At 34.7% G+C, this 20,726-nt stretch overlaps 1 protein-coding gene across 1 annotated transcript in view; it reads left to right on the forward strand.

Moving 5' to 3' along the window:
- The first annotated feature begins 1,304 nt into the window (after positions 1 to 1,304).
- The window catches only part of LOC122749084 (sodium channel protein type 9 subunit alpha-like), a 126,865-nt gene continuing 107,443 nt past the window's right edge, over positions 1,305 to 20,726 (forward strand). The window contains exon 1 of the mRNA XM_043995259.1: positions 1,305 to 1,392. The gene's annotated coding sequence lies outside the window, so the exon portion shown is untranslated. The remainder of the gene's footprint in view (positions 1,393 to 20,726) is intronic.

Raw genomic sequence — 20,726 nt, forward strand, 5'->3', positions numbered from 1 at the left:
GGAAAAACAGGAATAATTCCAGTGAGGTTCATTATCTTACGGGGAATTATCATCATTATGTACCAAAAACATTTACTCATTGCCGCAATATTGTTATGTAATATGGATGTCATTTTATAAAAAGGGTTTGTGATTTGCACTGGGATAGTGAGAATCCCAAATAATGCTCTTCTCCATGATTTCCTTCCTTGGGCAAAGATCATTCTTATTTCTTCCTTTAACTTTGTATTCTATTTCATGAAAAACTTTCCCTGATTCTCTTAAAAATGACTATCTCTGTGATGTTTTGCAAATTTCCTCCACGACTACTTCTTCTTCCTATGATAACTAGATAACTGGTCTCCTTCATTTTCTCTTGTTCTCTTCTAAACTCATCCCAAGCTCTGGAGCAGCCAAATGGAGAGGGAAGGAGCCAGAAGTTCATTTTTTTTTTTCAGACATCTACCCACTATCTAGGATATCTTTTCGTCAAGCGTCAATTTCTTTCTCACTTAATAAAGATGTGCCCCTATAATAAGCAACAGGTGGTCTCAACAGGAACTTTAAATGGCAAATCCCTTAAGTTTGAGGGGGTTTTCTCTGAACTTGCCCTAGTTCCGTCCCGCTTCCCCTGCCTCTCCATGGCGATCTACTTCTCTATTACATCAACTCGGAAAACATTTTTTTCAGCACTTAGTTAATAGGCCCTCCTAGCCACGCCATCCTCTCAAGTTTCTAGGAACCTAAAACGGATTCTAAGAGGCAGAGAAATGTAGTCCTGACTGACGAGTTGCAGTTCTTCTAAGGGGTGGTAGTGGGTGAAGTAAAGACGAGGCTGTGGTCCGCCCCCCAGCATCCTCAGACCTCTGCCTCTGGAATCAACAACAGAAACTGAATACTGCTAAGCAGCAATGACTGCTCCCTTAGCGGCCACCGCCCAGCATAAAAGGATGGAGAATAAAAGAGATCAGGAAGGGAGGATGACCATATAAGGGGAGTGGACTGTGGAAACACCTTTGGGGAAATAAAAAGAAGGGGAGAAAAAAAAAAGAACAGCTGCTCCCCATTGTAGCTTCACTACCCTCTGTAGCCGCAATATCGATAGTAGACTCACTGCTCACAGAAGGGTGCGGTTTTCCTAGTAGCACCTGAGAAGGAGGGGGCGCCTGTTCTGAGGGCGGCTGCGCAGATACTCCAGCTTTTGTTTTTCTAATTCAGCAGAGCCCAGATGACCTGATGCCGCCCTGTCAGGGTGGCAGCTGCTGTTAAGAGTAGCCCCAGACGCCTGCAGAGCAACGGGAATATACAGTCAGAGAGAGAGCTGTGGTTAAAGTGGCACGGAGGGCCCCGCCTCTGCAGGCTAAACTCATTCAGGTGGAGGTGACCCTGCGTGACTTACAGGCATGGTACCATGTAAGTGTTTTTTCTCCTACTCTTCTGGTAGGTGGGTGGGTAACTTTTATAGATTTGAACGATGGGCAGAAAGAAGGTAAAATTTAAGAAAGCTACATGTAGAGCTTCACACTTTAAATCAAAACAGTGAAATAGGATTTATGTCAAATTCTCCTGGGAAAGACATATAACGTTTAATTTTGCTAAAAACCCCATATGAAGCAATACTATGAAAAAGTAGGGGAGAAACCCCTAACTAAATTAGGATATTAAAATATAGTTTACAGAAGGGATGAAATGAGCTTGTTGTAGTCTTTTAACACATCTGGAATTGTGTATTCAGTACCATGTTTTAAGATGACCATTGACGGAAGGGAGCCAGGGAATAAAATAAATCCTCTTACTGTAGGTGGAAATTAGTTGTACTATTAGGTCTATTTAACTAATTGAAATATAATGATTTTAAAATGGAATTTAGAGGATGGAAGCACAAATGATGGCAATGGGATAATAGGGATATAAAGGGACCTAGCCCATCCACTCTAAAAAAGGATGTTCTGAAGTGAACTGGTAAACGCCTTCATTTTAGAGTCAAAATCCATTGGGAGGTTTCAACAGGGTTTCAACAGCCTCATTTGACAGTGATCAAAATGCAAATGGATCTCTTCAATTTAACTTGAGATTCTAGCTCAAAACTGAAGGAATAACATGCTTAGATTATGGGTCTGGCAATAGAGATGACTAAGGAATCAAGACTAAATGTTCCTAGAATAGTCCTAGAGAAAGGTAGATGAAGAACATCTTTATGCCTTTATAACTTTACAAGTTGATTTCTGCATTTTGTCTTCTTTGCCTTCTGCCCTTTGTATTTCCTTTTTATTAAAACAAAACACCACCAGCAACAACAAGAACAAAAAGTAGGCTTGATTGAATTAAGAGTAGGAGTGTTTTAGCCCAAGGTAGCCCAAGAGTTGTCTGCAAGAACATCTCCCAGAAGACAGAGAATGGCATCAGGTGAGTAAGTGATAACCTTCAGGGGTCTAAATTTTGGCGTTCATTGGAAGAAACTACTTTCAGATTTCGTAGGCATTTATTTGTCTATGTCTCAAGGAGAACAAACAGGAAACAATATAATTCCATAAAAGAAAGAAACAGTTGAAGTAACTGGGAATGTTTAATAGCGCTGGGGGGGGGGGAGAGATTTAGGGAAAACCCGGTAGTAGTTATCTTAAATGTTTTTTCTGGTGGGCTGTCATCTAACAGATATTTTAGACTGATTCTGTGTCTGCCAAAGGGCAGAACTAGGATAGGGAGGTTATTTTATTTATTTCAGAGAGGCAGCATAGTATAGAATTTAGAAATCTCATCTTGGCATCAGGAGGATCTAGGTTCACATTCTGCTTCTGCCAAAATCCGTGCAATCAAGGATTGGTTACTAGATACTATTTAGGGGATCAACCCCATCCCTGTAGGATGGGAGCACAAATGATGGCAATGAGAACTACCCCACTTACTTTAACAAAAGGGTGTTCTGAAGTGAACTGGTAAACACCTCCATTTTAGAGTGAAAATCCCCTGGAAGATTGGTTTCAATGGTTACCACCTCTCAGTGCCTCCAGCCTGCCCTTGAAGACTTTGGAATAGATTGTCTTATAAGATATAGGTTTCCCATCATTGGAGGTGTTCAAGCAGAGACTAGTGAACTGGTAAACACCAATTTATATGAAGATGGAAAGTAAAAGACTATAAATTTAACATTCTGCAGAGAAGATTGCTGGATTAGATAGTAGCTTGGAGCAGATGGCTTCTGAACCCCAGTCTAACCCTACATTTAATGTATACCAGGCTGTCTGTCAATTTATGCAAGATCCAGTTACCTATTAGTCATGGGAGCAAAAGATTTAAAGGTATAAGGGGTCTCTATCATCTATTCCAATATTTTCATTCTATAGATACAGGTTCCAGGATCAGTTTAGGGACTTGCTCTAGACCAAGGCTTCTTAAACTTTTCCCACTTGCAACCCCTTTTCCCCTGAGAAATTTTTACGTAACCACAGGTATATAGGTATATAAAATAGGTATACATAACCTTTTAAGAATCTTTGGTGTAGAGCCTAGCTTCTTAAACTGTGGGCTGTGAACCCCATATTGGATCACATAACTGAAGCATCTGTTTGTTTTGTTTTGTTTTCCCCTGACAGGCTTCTAAGAGATTAAGAACAAAGAAAATAACAATTGGCATTTATATAGCTCTTTAAAGTTTACAAAATGATTTTGTTGTTTAGTTGTATCAGTCCTGTCTGATTCTTCATGACCTCATTTGGGGTTTTCTTGGCAAATATACTGGAGGGCTTTGCTATTTCCTTCTCTAGCTCATTTTACAGTTGAGGAAACTGAGACAAACAAGGTTAATTCATTTGCCCAGGTTCACACAGCTATTAAGTATCCAAGGCCAGATTTGAAGTAATGAAGATGAGTCTTCCTGACTCCAGGCCTGGCATTCTATCACACCACCTTCCAAAATCATTACATGTAGATTTTCTCATTTGAGCCTAACAAGGCATCTGTGAGGTCAAAAGCCAAATCAGGACAGTTGAGTATGGAGGACATTTCTGTCCTGATTTGGCTTTTGACAGAAGAAACTTAGGATAAAGTCACAGATTTGGAGCTATACTTTTGAGGTTGTCTAGTTCCTCCTTCTTCCCATTTTACAGATGAGAAAATTGAGTCCTACAGAAGCCAAATGGCTTGTCTAACATTATATTGGCAGGAAGTAGCAGAGGTGGATTTGAACTCAGTTCTTTCAACTCTAAATTTATCTCTCTATGCTACCCTATACAATCTAAGTCTATTTTGTACATCGGTGTTTACTTTGGTAAAATCAAAAGATATTTCAAATATTTCCAAATATCAAAGATATTTCATTTATTTTATTATGTATGAATGTATTTACATATTATTTAAATTTCAAAACAATTTACTAAAAAACTCAGGATATCAGCAAAAAATTGGCTTTAGAGACAAGATGCTTTAGCTTTCATTAGATGTAATGAAGACAGTTAAAATGTTAAAAGTAATTATGAGCAATATTCACAGTTCTTATGAATTATTAAGCAAAATGCTGTGCTTATGACTTACAGACATGTAATGATTTTAAATTCCTTGCTTAGAAATGAAAATGATACACAATTCAAGTATTACTTCTTTATGAAGACAGATGAGGCTAGCCTGGTTTTCATGAAGAAAAAATAGAACTTTTAGTAATCACCATGGAATCTGCATTAACAAATATTTAATGAGCACCTACTGTATATAAGGGACAAAGGAGTGATATAAAATGAGTTTCGTAGTCAATATAGTTTAAAATTCTATTTTAATATTCTTTTATAAAGGTGCATACTTATATTTTCCCCACTCAAATATTTTAATAAAAACGATTTTGTTGTTTGAATATCAAGGAGAAGTGTCTTAAGACTTTTATCTCTGATGTCAGGCTCTCTATCATGTAGCATTTTGGATGGTGGAAACTTCCAATTAATTTTCTCCATTTCCTTAAAATATGAGTAAATGGAACTTTATAATGTTTTTATTGATTTGTTAGTCAATAGTAAACTGATACTATACTTTCCTGGCTTGTAAGTAGACATTCAATTAAAAAATATCGAATGGATAAATATATAATACCGTACCCATAAGAAAATAATCCTAGCCAACCATCACTTCCTAGAAGTTTTCTTGGTATAGGCTGCCTCTGAATTATATACCCTGGACATCCTTCTGTTCCTTTCAAAACAATTGTCATTCATCCAGTACAAGAGCTACCATCAATTTGGGATTTCCCTCTCTTCAGTTTGGAACTTCTTCCTCTTCCCTGACTTCCTTTAAAATGAAATTTTCTTTTCTTCCCCCTTTTCCCTTCCCACATTTTCTATATTGCCACCTTGCACAGTACCGCCCTCACCTTACCAATTCTCCCTGAATCTGTGGACTACTCCAAAGTCATTCTTAAGAGGCAGGACCTGCAGCTAATATTGAGGAATGGAGGGCAAAGTCCTGAGGCTTCTCCTCAAAGTCAGCCTCTCTTACAACCCTGAGAGTGAGCACTTATAGCATACCCAATCTGGCACCACATCTCTCCATTTTCCAAGCTCTATCTTTCTTTTCACCCCCAAATCCCAACTGTTGTCCTAGGTCCTAAGAAAAAAATGACCAAATACATTTCTTCTTTTCTTATGAAATATAAATAACCTTTACTAAAAGATCAAATCAAGACCTAATATATGGGTGTGGGGAGGAGGGAGAAACAAAGAAAAAAGAGGAAAGGAGAAGAGAGAGCAGTGGAGGGTATATTATAGGTGAGGGGAAGTTTAGAGAAGAACACTTTATTTCCTGCTTGTAACTCAATGGCACTAGACCAAAAAAGCAAAACCAAACCAAAAAACAAACAAACAAACAAACAAACAAAACAACTCTTCATAAAGCCTTCAAAGGTTGTCCATTTGCTTCAAGAACTAAGTAATGGAAAAAATCATTTTTTTAAAAATACAGGTTAGACTAGGTGATCTCTGAGGTGCCTTCCTACTATGGAATTCTTTTTTTGTTTTTGTTTTTGTTTTTTGTGGGGCAATGGGGGTTAAGTGATTTGCCCAGGGTCACACAGCTAGTAAGTGTCAAGTGTCTGAGGCTGGATTTGAACTCAGGTCCTCCTGAATCCAGGGCCAGTGCTTTATCCACTGTGCCACCTAGCCGCCCCCCCCCCCCACTATGGAATTCTAATTATGAGATTGAATAGAAGAAAACCTTTGAGACTCTCCTACTCCATAGTAGGTCAGTAAGAAGAGAAAGAACATGTTCAGCAGCATGACATCGTACATAGAGCACTAGCCTTGGAATCAATTACACCCAGGTTCAGATTTTGCCTTAGACACTTTGTTGTTATTCAGTCATTTTCAATCTTGTCCTAATTTTTGTGATCCCCACTTGGGGTATTCTTGGCAGAGCTACTGGATTGTTTTATCATTTCCTTCTCCATCTTATTTTACAGATGAGGAAACTGAGGCAAACAAAGTTAATTAATTTGCCCAGGGTCAGAGAGCTAATATTTGTCTGAGGCCAGATATGAAATCAGGTAGATGAGTCTTCCTGACTGCAGGCCCAGCACTCTATCCACTGCACCACCTAGCTGTCAGTAATTTATTAACTGTTTGACTAGCAAATCCCTTAACCTAACAGGGCTTCAATTTCATCATCTGTAAAATGAGGAGGTTGGAAATGATGACCTTTAAGATCCCTTCTAGTTCTAAATTTATGATCCTGTCATACAAAGGCAATAGGTAGTGACAGTGTAGAGGGACGCAGACAAGCCAATCCTAGGAGCTTGGGAATAGAGTGAAGATGACTTATTAGTCAGGTCAGAATGAAAAAAGAAGTGTCCCTAGTGGATGCCCTGCTTCTAGACTCACAAAGGTTTGGAGATGGGGGAGTTTTCATCCCTCCTATTAAAGCTGAGAATGATGGTTTCCCAGTACTCAAGATTGGGTTTTATTTTCCCATAAAACACTACTACTCTAAATGGAGGTCAGATTTTAAATACGACTTTATTATATAGGCTTTTGTGGGCTGACTGGAACATTTCACCAACAGCTATAATGTTTCTATAAAAAAGTGTTATTTTATATGTACTTCAAAGGATCAATGACTTCATTCATGTGGGAAACAATTGAATTTGCAGATAGTTAAGTATGAGAGGACAATAGTCCAAGATCTCGTGTCATTGTAAAGATAAAACGATCATTTGCCATACTGTGTTCAATATGCTAAATGAGGGTGGCCCTATAGAGTTTGACTGTCTACCAAAAAAGTCTCTAGCACCTTTTCAGTGACTTGGGTTGGAAAAGAATTATGTAAGCTCTCATGGAGTATTGTTCTTTTTTGCTGTCTTTTTTTGCTGTCTTTTTGCCTGGTGGGTGACTTATGGTAAAAGAAAAGTAGGGACATCAGAATAAAACTAAATAGGATAGGGGCAGCTAGGTGGCGCAGTGGATAAAGCACCGGCCCTGGAGTCAGGAGTACCCGAGTTCAAATCCGGCCTCAGACACTTAACACTTACTAGCTGTGTGACCCTGGGCAAGTTACTTAACCCCAACTGCCTTACCGAAAAACAAAAAACAAAAAACTAAATAGGATAGAGAAAAGAGGCAGGCCATCTAGTAAATTAGCACTATGATTAATTCTTTTTGCAAAGTAGTAAGCTTTTGCTGGCTTCGCTGAAATACCACAAATATGTGAAGGGTCTTATAGCCTTTCAAGGCTCTCTACACTTGACAACCAGGGTCCCTATTGATCTTCTTTGATTATTTCTCTGTGCCAAGAATGAGCAGCGAGGTGGTGCAGTGGATAAAGCATTGGCCCCAAGTCATGAGGATCTGAGTTCAAATCTTACCTCAGATACTTACTAGCTGTGTGACCCTGGGCAAGTCACTTAACCTCAATTGTCTTAAACATCAGGGGCCCTCTCCACTTGTCCTGATGTATGTCTTGGCACTGGACCCAAATGGCTCTGGAGGAGAGAGTGAGGTTGGTGACCTCCCTCACTTAAATCCAATTCCTTATCCATACATGTGAAAGATGTGACCTATATATCTAGATCACATATCCATTTGGAACTTATTTGGGTATAAAGTATAAGATGTTGATCTAAACCTAATTTCTAACAGATTTCTTTCTAGTTCTTCCTCCATTTTTTTTTCTCAAATGATTAATTCGGGGCAGCTAGGTGGCTCAGTGGATAAAGCACCGGCCCTGGATTCAGGAGGACCTGAGTTCAAATCCGGCCTCAGACACATGACACTTAGTAGATTTGTGACCTTGGGCAAGTCACTTAACCCTCATTGCCCTGCATAAAAAAAATATTAATTCTCCTTATAAATGGAGTCCTTGAGTTTATTGAACTAATCTCTTCCAATGATTGTTCTCTGTCTCTGTCACTATCTCTATTTCTCTCCCCCATTACCAAGGCATTTTATTGATTACTGATCTGTTTTGTAGTTTGAGAACTAGTACCAATAGATTATCTTCCCTTTTGTCCCTATTTTTACCTTTAAGATTCTTGATTCTTTGTTTCTCCATATTAGTTTTATTATTATTTTTATAGAATTATAAAATATTCTTTTAGGAGTTTGACACAGCATTGACCAAATAAGTTAATTTCAGTAGCATATCATCATTTTTTTTTTTTAGTTTAACAACACAACCTACCCATGAGGAATTATTATTTCTGTAATTACTTAGGGCTATATTCCTGCAAAAAGTATTTTATAATTGGATTTACATAGTTCCTGGTATATCTCAATAAATATTACAACAAATTTTGTAACTTCTATAGTTATTTTATTGGGGTTTGGGTTTTTTTTTTTGTTTTTTTTGCAGGGCAATGAGGGTTAAGTGACTTGGCCAGGGTCACACAGCTAGTAAGTGTTAAGTGTCTGAGGCCGGATTTGAATTCAGGTACTCCTGACTCCAGGGCCGGTGCTTTATCTACTGTGCCACATAGCTGCTCCCTATAGCTATTTTAAATGAATTTTCTCTTTCTAGTTTTCCCTATTAGGTTTTACTGGTGACATACAGGAATTCTGATTAGTTATATGGATTAATTTTATAACTTGCAAATGTAATCTATTGTTTTAATTAATTTCAGGATTTTCTAGTAAAATATTGTCTGCAAAGGGCATTTTTTTTCTTATTAACTATGTGTATTTTCTCAATTTCTCTCTCCTGTATTATTGCTACAGCTCTAATTTTTACCATGATGTTAAACAATATTGATTTCTTTGCTTTTTTTCCTTCCAATACACTGTTCTCTCTCCTCTGATACTGTCACCATCCTGATGTAGGCCCCTATTTATTGGCATCTGGACTGCTATAATAGCCTATTGGTTGATCTACCTGTCATAAATCCATTTCTACTATAGGCCGCCCTCCATTCAGCCAACAAAGTGATTTTCCTAAAGGACTAATCCAACTATATAATCCCCCTAACTCCATATCATATCACCTCCAGGATTAAATATAAAATCATGTGTTTGGAATTCAAAGCCCTTTATATTTATTCCTCCTTTCATCTTTCTAGTCTTCATACACTTTATACTCTAACATACACACTTCATTCCAATGACACTGATCTGCTTGCTATTCTAAGAATAAGACATGCCATTTCTCAACACACAGAATTTTCACTGGCAGTTCCCCATGCATTGAATAATCTCTCTCTTCAGTTGATCTTCCTAGCTTCCTTACCTCCCTTCAAATATCTGCTAAAATTCCACTTTCTACATGTAGCTCTTTCAATCCCTCTTAATCCTATCACCTTATCTGTATTGATTGTTATTTATCTTGTATGTAGCTGGTTTGTAAAAGGTTGTATGCATGTTGTCTACCTCATTATGATATGAACTCCTTGACATCAGGCATTGTCTTTTGACTTTCTTTTTATTCCTAGTGCTTGACACAGTGCCTAGAACCTATTTGGTTTTTAAAAATGGTTAATTGACTAACCCCTGATTTTATTGGAAAAGCATATAAATTTTCTCTATGATATATAAATGATGTTTTTTGAATATATGTATATATAATTGACTATATTAAGGAAAGGACCATCTGTTCCTATGCTTCATATAGTTTATCATAGACATTATACGTTCTGAAATTTATAAATTATAAAATTTACTTATATTATTAGCCTGACATAGCTTACCTTATGTAGAACAAACACTGCATTCCCAGTATATGCTCTAGCTGTTCATAGTGTATAATATTTATAACATATTTAATTTTTATCAGTTTGTTAGTTATTTTATTCTGTATTCTTTTTTTTTCATCCTCACCCCAGTTTAGACATGAAGACCATATTTATATCACAGAAAGAGATTAAAACAGTGGCTTCTTTTTCTTCTTACTGCAAACAATCTTGTAATATTTGAATTATTCATTAAATATTTGATAATATTGATTCATAAATCCATTTTGTCCTCTAGTTATTTTCTTTGGGAATTCATTTATGGCCTGATCAATTTCTTTTTCGGATATTAGGTTATGAAATCATCTTTTTCTTCTTTAGTTAACTTGGGTATTTTTGTAATTATACTTAATTTTTCTCTACATTATCAAATTTGTTATCATGTACTTGGGCAAAATCATTTCTGAATAATTTACTTTATTTACTCTTCAATTATGAGTTTTCCTATTTAGTTTTTGATACAATTTGGTTTTCCTCTCCAATAAGATTATTCAATTGTTTATATCAATTCAATCATCCTTTGCATTCAATTTTATTAATCTTTTTAATTTTCAAAATTTCTACTTTCCAGTTGGGGATTTTTTTCAAGTTCTTTTTTAGTTTCATATAAAATTTATTCACTTATTCTTTTTCTCTTTTCTTAATGAAACTGTTCAAAGATATGAATTTCCCCCATAATAACTTATTTAGTTATGTCCCATAAGTTTTGCTATGTTGTCTCATTACTATAATTTTCTTTGGAATTTTTCTATTGTTTCTAAAATTTGTTCTTTGACTTTTTATTTGGTTTTTAATTATTTTTTAATTATTTATTTATGGGACATTATTGGTTGCCATGTTATTACTAAATGATTCATTTAGAATTTCTACTTTTCTATATTTTTCAGAGAAGTTATGTCTTATTAAATGATTAGCTGTTTAAGGGTGCCATATGCAGTTACAAAATATGTAAATTAATTTTGATTCCCATTTAGTAATTACCAGAGATCCAACATCTCTAATTTTTCAAAAATTACTCTAAATCTAAAATCAGGAATCTAAAATTTTAGAGGTCCATTCATGTCTTTAACTTTTTATTGTTTATCTTTTGATTTTTTTTTCTATTTCTAAAAGGAGTACATTGAGTTCCTGCCACTGTTGTGGTTTTACTATTTTTTTTCTCCCTTCATTTCACTTAACTTTTACTCTTTATTTGTATCCATGACCTTAGATATATATGTGTGTCCATATCTGTGTAACTGATGTTATTTATGGGGTATTTAAGCATAATGTAGTTTCCCTCATTATCTCTTTTTATAATACCTATATTTATTGTATCCTTTTCTAAAGTGATAGTTGCTGTGACAATTTTTTTAAAAAATAAGTTGAAGAACAATACATTTTGTTTCAGTTTCATTTTAACTCTATAACTCTTTGCATTTCAAGTCTGTTTCTTTTATATATTTGGAGATTTTGCTTTCTGATCCATTCTCTATCATCTTTTATTTTATTAGTGAGTTGATCGCATCAACATTCACAGACATGAGTTTTGAACTTATATTTCTCATTTATCTTTTCTTCATGTCTTTTCTCCCCTCTCTTTGCTTCCATGCCCCATCTTGTCCTTTTCAAATAAGCAAATATTGAATCGAGTGTTCCTAACACTTGCAACCTATAAATGAAACTGCTTTTTTTCCTTCTTGTTCTAGCTCTTCAATTCTCCTTGCTCCTCTCTTGATTCCAAAATTTTCCAATTTATTCATTTCTTTTTAATCCATCTTTTATGTATGATTTTATTCAATCTTCCTTTATCTGGTCCAGAAACAACAACAACGACAAAAACAACAACAACTTCAGTTCATGCATTGCCTATTCTACCTCCACATCACTTCATTTTTAATCATATATTCCCCATCTTATGCACTTCTATTATGTGATATTGATTTTTCTCTCATTCCTCAACCTTTCTTCCTCAGTATAATCCCTTGTGTCTTCCATTTTGTTTTTTCCTTAACCCAGGGATTGGTGGAAAATTTTACAAATTATTTTTCTTATTCTTTTTCATCCTGGAAAGTAAATATTTTCCCACAAACTTTTTAGAAGGATTTTTATTCTTTTCTATTATGTTTCTATCCTGTTGAAATATTTCTGGACCATCCTTCCATTTAGCTACAACTTTCTTCTGGTTTCTTTTATAGCAAAAATTTCAAGATTGATATGATTTAGATTGTTCTTATGTATGCCCATTCTTAACAATGCCAATAGTCAAATTAAAGTTGATCATCTAGAAACTTTGTGATTCTAAATATGCTCTGACTTTTTTCATCACTGCCACTATTACTTTATGAGTAAAGTGGGGCTGCAAAGGACTGAGGGCCATGTTTTATTTTTCTCTGCCTCATAGATTGTTATGACCAAATAAGTGATCACCACATGACCAGCTGAGTAGTCTGGTAACTTGCCTTACTTAGCTAATGTGGTCCTTGGAAAAACTCAGTTGTCAGAGACATATCCAAAACCTTTCCACTATGATATGGTTTGGAAAACGATACCAGAGTGAAGCATTTGAATAGGGCTTTATTGAGGTTGTGGCCATATCATCCAAAATAAGAGCACTGGCTTATTCTCCAACTACTACTGTCTACTCTCCTAGCTTTGTTGAATTTCAAGTTGCATATTAGTTAATTTTTACTTTGAATTAATTTCTTGCCCTCAATGTTTAGAAGGTATACTATCAGAATTCACATTTGACCCCCATGAGATGATGTTAGTATTCTCTTTCACATCATTAAAGGGAATAATGATGTTTCAGTTTTGAGTAAAATAAAATTACTTTTGCAAATTTGTGTATACATGAGTAATATTTTAGATGCAAACTAGGAATGGATTTGCATTAAGATATTTTAAGTTTATGTAGAAAACAAAACTATATATTTCATTACCTTTTTAAAAAAGGAAATCAAGGCTAAATGACTTTTCCACTGCTGCACAGCTAGTGTCTAAAGCTAGATTTGAACTCAGCCAACTACAGGGCATATGCTCTATTCACAGCACCACCTCGATGCCTCTGCATTAATTTTTGTTTAAATTTTAAAAGCACTCCAATGCATGTGTTATCACTGTTAATATTTTCTCCAGTGATGTTCATCCTGTGCTGTTTTTGCCTATATCTTTTAAGCTTTCTCAGAGTCTGTGAATATGCTTGGGCCCTCCCTTATTCATTTTGCATTATGACGACACCATTGGAGCATCCAGTGTGTCAACAACTTATCTTTTGCTCTTATCCCATGACCCAAAATGCATTTGGTTAGCAGAGTGTGCTCTGCAGGTTATGGTGACTAGCATAGCAGTAGGATATCCAACAAGTCTGATGGGCATTCACTCTTCATGAACTGTTTTTTTTTTTATCAAATATTTCTTTGGTAAAGTCCTTGTTTACATTTCTCCTATTAAAATTTTAGCTGATATATAACCTTAAAAATGCACTGTCAATTCACAGTCATTAGGATTTTATTAAATAAAAATTGCTGTTAGAGAAATTAGGTTAAAAAAACAGTAGAGGTGTATCCCCACCTTCACTGAAAACATTAGTGTTAGAACGGATCATAGGTCAAGAATTGGAAGGGAACTTATAGGCCTTCTACTGCAACCCTCTAATTTTACAGAGGAAGTTAAGTGATTTGCCCAAGTTTACACAGGTTTTAATTGTTGAAATTCTTAACCCAAGTTTTCTGACTCCTAATTCCAAATGCTTTAATTATATAGTCTCAGAGTTGTCAAACTACATTCTGCAGGCTACAGCTTGTCAACCTCTGATTTCTAATCCAAACCTTCATTTTGCAGATAAAGAAGATAAGCCTCATAGAGTTTAAGTGATTTTTTTTCCTGCTACTCAATAAATAGCAGAGCTGACATTTGAATTCAGGTCTTCTGATTTTTCAACCAATATTATACTTTGTAAAGAACCTATAGCTCATTATCATAATTAGATCCATTTCCTGAAGTATCTAATATCCACAAAGATATGACTCCACACTCAGGACCTAATATCAAGGTTCTACACAGTAGCCATGTAATTAATGACATGAGACATTATACATAGTAGGTGCTTAAAAACTGTTTTTGCCTCACAGCTCATTGCACTATCATAATTGGGTAAGGACACAATTATGCTTATGGTGAATCTAGTAATTACTCTTGTTTAGGCAGATTTCTAGTAAATAGAAACTAGGCTCCATCTAACCATTTAAAAAAGTCATTGAGAGACCTGGGTCATCAGCAATTAATGATCATTAGCGTACACCTAGGTTAAAGACTTCTAAAACTCTAAAGTGTCTTTTGTCTTTTATATACATCCTCACCATCTCAAATGCTGGAGATATTTTTCCTTCTATAACTTTCCCATAGGAAGGACTGGTGATGCCTTGGGGAATTTTTTGGCAGGACTTCTTCACTCTAATCTCAAAGTCAGGAAATAGAATTAGAGAATTCTGCTGTGTCAGAGGAAGAGCTTTCATAATGGGTAGCTGGAACTTGTACAGTAACATCCATTAGATAAAATGATTAAATATACATTAGTCATTTGGCAAAAGAGACATGAAGACACTGAAGTCATGCCATCATTCCATCATTTTGTTTGGTAAAGAAACATAATTATTGTCTTTTAACATTTATCAGACCCATTTGCCTCAGCATGGCAGTGGAAAGATATTATCCTGTAATGAAATTTTGTTTTCATCAGTTCAGGAACAAATGTGTATGAGATTTTGGAATATAATGAGGGTCTCTTTGGGCCCTAGTGAGTATTGAAAGAGGCTGGGCTCAAATCCAAATGAGCTAATGGATAATTGTTAACCTTTGCTAAACTCCTGATCAGTTAGGAGGTAGGGAGAAGAATAAAATGTGCCCTTGGCAACCAAGAGCCCCAGTGGTGAATACATAGGGAGACAGATATTTTCTTTTTCAAGGAAATTCCAAAAGGTGTCTCAAGACCTGGAAAGTATAAGAATCAAGTATTGTTTATTTTCAGGGAATGTGCCATATTTGTCTTCATATTTGAGGCTCAAGCCTTAAAAAGTCAGCTGACCATAATTCCTCATTATTGTATTTAAAGAAGAAACCTAGAGAGCATTCCTGGGGATCATGAAGTCTTGGGCAAGAAGTGGCATCACATATATTACTGATACAGAAGTCTTTTCTGGAATATGTTGATAGAAGTATATATCATATTCAGAAAAATATATAAAGGACAGTAGAATATCTCTGAACATTAAGAAGATAAATTTATGTGAAGAAATTCTGAAATTGAAAGAAAGGACCATGTTGGAAACTATTTGTGTAAGGACTAAGAGAGGGAGTAACATTTGCAATATTTTTTTAAGTTAATATTTCCCACCTTAATGGAAGGAAATTATTCTGGGAAAGAGAACTTAAACCTGTCTTAGAAGTCTCATGTGGTTGTGTCAAGGAACTACATTTATCCAGACATCTTCTACAGTTCTCTGTTCAAAAGTTGAAGTGATATGACCTTAATGATGATTTCATTCTTCATAAGGGAATTAATATTTGCCTCACAATAGTTAATGACCATAGTAACATAGTGTTTGATAAACCCAAAGACCCCAGTGTTTGGGAAAAGAACTCACTATTTGAAAAAAAACTGCTTGGAAAATTGGAATATAATAAAACACAAGCTAGGTATAGACAAACATCTTGCACTGTATACCAAGATAAGGTCAAAATGTGTGCATGATTTAGACATAAAAGGTGACAACATAAGCAAATTAGAAAAGCAAGGAATGGTCTACCTATAGTATCTATGGGGAAGGGAAGGATTCATGACCAAATAAGCAAAAGAGAGCATTGTGAAATGTAAAATAGATAATTTTGGTTATATTAAACTTAAAAGCATTTGTACAAACAAAACCAATTCAATGAAGATTAGAAGGGAAGCAGAAAGTTAAGAAACAATATAGCAAGTGTCTCTGATAAAGACATCATTAGGCCAAATTTATAAAAATACAAGCCATATCCCAATTGATATATGGTCAAAGGGATATGAACAGGCAATTTTTGGATGAAGAAAACAAAACTATCTATAGTGTTTGTTAAATTATTTGTTGCTAAGCTGTGCTTTCTAAATTATTTTCTACCTATAAACTAATGGCCATTGCACCCATTTCGGCAGTATCTATTAATAATTAATATTACATATTAGTAAAGTATTGACCACGTTTCTCCCTGACTTCCCAACTAGCCACAGGCTTACAGGCCTAAACAATTATATACCCCTAAGAGATAGTGCTCTAGCCAAGAGGGTGAGCAGGGAGGGATGGAGGGAGGGAAAGAGAGAGCATGGAGAGAGCAAAATAGAGGCAAAAGAGACTGACTGGTTTCTCCAGGGATTTAATCCCCATTAGATAGAGGCTGGTGCCCATACATTGTTCTAAGCTAATTAGTTGTAGCCTCCTTCAGTTCCATTGATTGTCATGACTTGGGGGGATGGTGTAGAGAAGGAAAATTCCAAGTCTAGGTGGTTTCTTCCCCTAGCTAAACAAAAGAATCAATCTGTATTCCTTTTATTCTCCTGAGCTCATGCTAGGCAGGGCTTTCTGGAGTGACAGGGAAAGAGAACAGCTAAGCTAATGTCTGGATCTTTCCTAGAAATCCATTATTAATCATTATTTTCTCACAATAGGCATGTAAAGTGTTCTAAATCACTTTTGATTGGAGAAATGCAAATTTGCAAAAAAATGAGGTACCACTTCATACTTATCAGATTGGCTAATATGACAAAATAGGAAAATGATAAATGTTGGATAGGATGTGGGAAAATCAGGGCACTAATGCACTGTTAATGAAATTGTGAATTGATCCAGCCATTCTGGAGAGCAACTTGGAGCTATGCCCAAAAGGGAACCAAACTATGCGTACCCAGCAATACCATTACTAGGTCTGTATCAAAATATCAAAAGAAAAAAAGGGGGGGAAAACCTATATGTGCAAAAGTTTTTATAATAGCCCTTTTTGTGGTCACAAAATATTGGAAATTGAAGGGATACTCATCAATTGGGGAATAGCTGAACAAGCTGTGGTATTTGAATGTAACAGAATACTATTGTGTAATAAGAAATGAAAAATGGGAAGATTTCAGAAAAACTTGGAAAAACTTGTACAAACTGATACAAAGTGAAATAAGAACCCGGAAAACATTGTATATGGACAGTATCAGCAACTTTATGTGATGATTATAAATGATTCAACTCTTCTCAACAAAAGAATGATCCAAGATTAGTACCTTAGGAATTACTAAGGAAAGTGCTACCCACATCCAAATAAAGAACTGATAATCTCTGAATGCATATGAAGCTTTTTTTACTTATTTACTTATTTTTATATTTTTTCCTTATGATCTAATTCTTTCACAACTGAGATTAATATGAAAATATATTTTATATGATAGCACATGTATAACTAATACCAGATTGCCTATCATTTTTTTGGAAGAAGGGAGGGGAGGGGGGAAGAAAAATCTGGAACTCAAAATTTTACAAAAATTAATTCTAAAAACTGTCTTGACATGTAATTGGAAAAAAATAAAATACTATTGAAGAGATAGATACTCGTTTTATTAAATAACAATTATGTACTACATATAAATGTGTGTATATATTTACTATTCTTTTGCTATGTAGTTTTTAATATGAATGACTGTTTTTCAAAAGCATTCTCTACATCTATTAATATAGTCATATGGTTTTGGATGCTTTTTGGTTTTTAATATGATTATGATAATTTATCTCCAATGTTGAACAATCCTTGGATCCTAAGGATAAAAGCAATGTAAGGTCATAGTGTATGATTTTTTAAAATAAATTGTTATGTGTTTTTTCAAAGATTTTTTAATGATAAAATCAATACTAATATTATTGTTTCATAGTTCTGTTTCTTTACTTTTCAGTTTAAGTAATGAAAGTATAATCACCACTTAAAAAGATTGATGGAGTATTTTTTACTCACCTTTTGAGAATTTTTTGTGTCATAGATATTGCTTGTATAAAAGTTTGAAAGAAGGGGAAGTGAAGACAAGATGGCAGAATAAAGGCAGGGATTCACTTGAGGTCTCCAAATTTTTCTGCAAACATCTTTAAAATATATCTCAAATCAAATTTTAGGGCACCAGAAGCAAAAAAATAAAATTAAAAAAAGAAGATTGGGACAAAACAATTTTCAGTGCAGGACAACTTAGGAAGTTGTCAGGAAAGGTCTGTCACTGAAAACTTATGGAACTGAAAACTTAGCTCTGAAATCAGAAACATGGAAACTTAAAACTTGGGACATGCTCCCCCCAACCCAAGAGCAGATTTCAACTTTAACATATAATTATAAGTCAAGGAATGTACTGGGAAAATAACCAAACAAAAGAAGAACCTTACCATAGAAAGTTATTATCGTGACCTGGGAGATCAGGACAGAAACCCAAAAGAAGACAATGAAGTCAAAATAGCCATAGACAAAGCTTTAAAGAAAAATGAGGATTGGTCATAAGAGAAAAAATAGTTCCTTGGATGAACTCTAGAATGATTTTTAAAATGAAATAAAAACTGAGGAAAGAAATGAGAGCGATACAAGAAAATCATGAAAAGAGACTCGACAGCTTGATACTTTTATCAAAGAGGCACAAAAATACTACAGAAAATAACACATTAAAAACAGAAATGGACAAATGGGAAAGGAGATAGAAAAGCTCATTGAAAAGAACCAATTCCTTAAATATTAGAATTGGGCAAGTAGAAGATAATTAGTTTTTAAGACATAAAGAAACTATAAAATAAATTTAAAAGAATAAAAATTAGATGTGAAATATATTGGAAAAATAACTGACCTAGAACATAGATCAAGGGGAGATAATTTAAGAATTATTGAACTACCTAAAAACCATGATAAAATAAAAGGCTAGATATCAAATTTTTAAAAAAATTATCAAATTGCACTGATATATTAGAAAATGAAGGTAAGATAGAAATGGAAAACATCCACTCATCTCCTGAAAAAAAAATTAAAATGAAAACTCCCAGGAATATTATAGCCAAATTTCAGAACTCCCAGGTCAAGCAGAGCCAAAGTAAGGATTACACAAGATTTAGAAATTTCTAATTAAAGATTCGAAACTTGAGATGTAATTTTCTGGAGGGAAAGGAACTAGGATTAAAACCAAAAATAACCTATCCAGTAAAAATTAGTGAAACTTTCAAGAGAAAAATAGATTCAATGAAAGAGTGGATTTAAAAGCATTCTTGATGAAAAGACCAGTGCTAAATAGAATATTTAACTTTCAAATATAAGACCCAAAAGAAGTTTAAAAGTAAGCATAAATAGTAATCATAAGGGACTTAATAAACTGTTTATATTTCTACATGGGAAGATGATACTTGCAACTTCTAAGAACTTTATCATTATTGAAAGAAATAGAAAGAATATACATAAACATGGACATGGGTATGAGTTGACTATGATGGTATGATTTTTTAAAATGTAAATTAAAGGGGGATGCACCAGAAGGAGGGAGAAGAAAGAGGTAGAATGGGACAAATTATTTCACTTAAAATAGGTAAAAAAGGAAAAGCTTTTACAGTGCAGGAAAAGATGGGTTGAGGGGCTGGGCAGAGAGTAATGTTTGAACCTTATTCTCATTAGAATTGATTCAAAGAAGGAATAACATAAACAATGAGTTGGGTAATGAAATATATCTTGTTCTACAAGGTAGGAGGAAGGGAAAGAAATCAGGGAACAGGGAGGTGATACAAGTGAAAGCAAATTGGGGGATGTGGGTGTTAGAAGCAAAACACTTTTGAGGAGGATCAGGGTAAAATGGGAGAAAGAAAAGGATAAATCAGTTGAGGAAAAGAGAAAGGAGGAAAATACATAGTAATCATAACTGAATGCACATGGAATGAACTCACCCATATAATGAAAACAGAAGAATTTATTGATAACCATAATCCAACAGTATGTTATTGACAAGGAACATGGCTGAAACAGAGAGACACAGAGTAAAAATAAGAGGCAAGAACAGACTTTATTATGCTTCAGCTAATATAAAAAATAAAGCAATTATGATCTCAGACAAAGCGAAAGCAAAAATAGAACTAATTAAAAGAAATAAGTTGGGAAACTACCTTTTATAAAAGGAACAATAGAGAAAGTAATATCAATACTAAAACTATGCACCAAATGGTATAGCATACTAATTTTTTTAAGGAAAAATTTAATAAGTTACAGCAAGAAATACAGTAAAACTATACTAATGTGGAACCTCAACTTTCTCCTCTCAGAACTAGATAAATATAACCAAAATTAAACAAGAAAGAAGTTAAAGAGATGAAGAGTCTTTTACAAGTGAAAAATCTGATAGACCTCTAAAGAAAACTGAATGGTAATAGAAAGGCATTTAACTTTTTTCTCAGCATTATATGGCACCTACACAAAAAATTGACTATGTATTAGGTCATAAATTCCTCATTAACAAATGTACAGAAACAGAAATATTAAAAGCATCCTTTTCTGATCATAATGCAATAAA

The sequence above is a fragment of the Dromiciops gliroides genome, chromosome 3, assembly GCF_019393635.1.
Source record: "Dromiciops gliroides isolate mDroGli1 chromosome 3, mDroGli1.pri, whole genome shotgun sequence".
Taxonomy (NCBI): domain Eukaryota; kingdom Metazoa; phylum Chordata; class Mammalia; order Microbiotheria; family Microbiotheriidae; genus Dromiciops; species Dromiciops gliroides.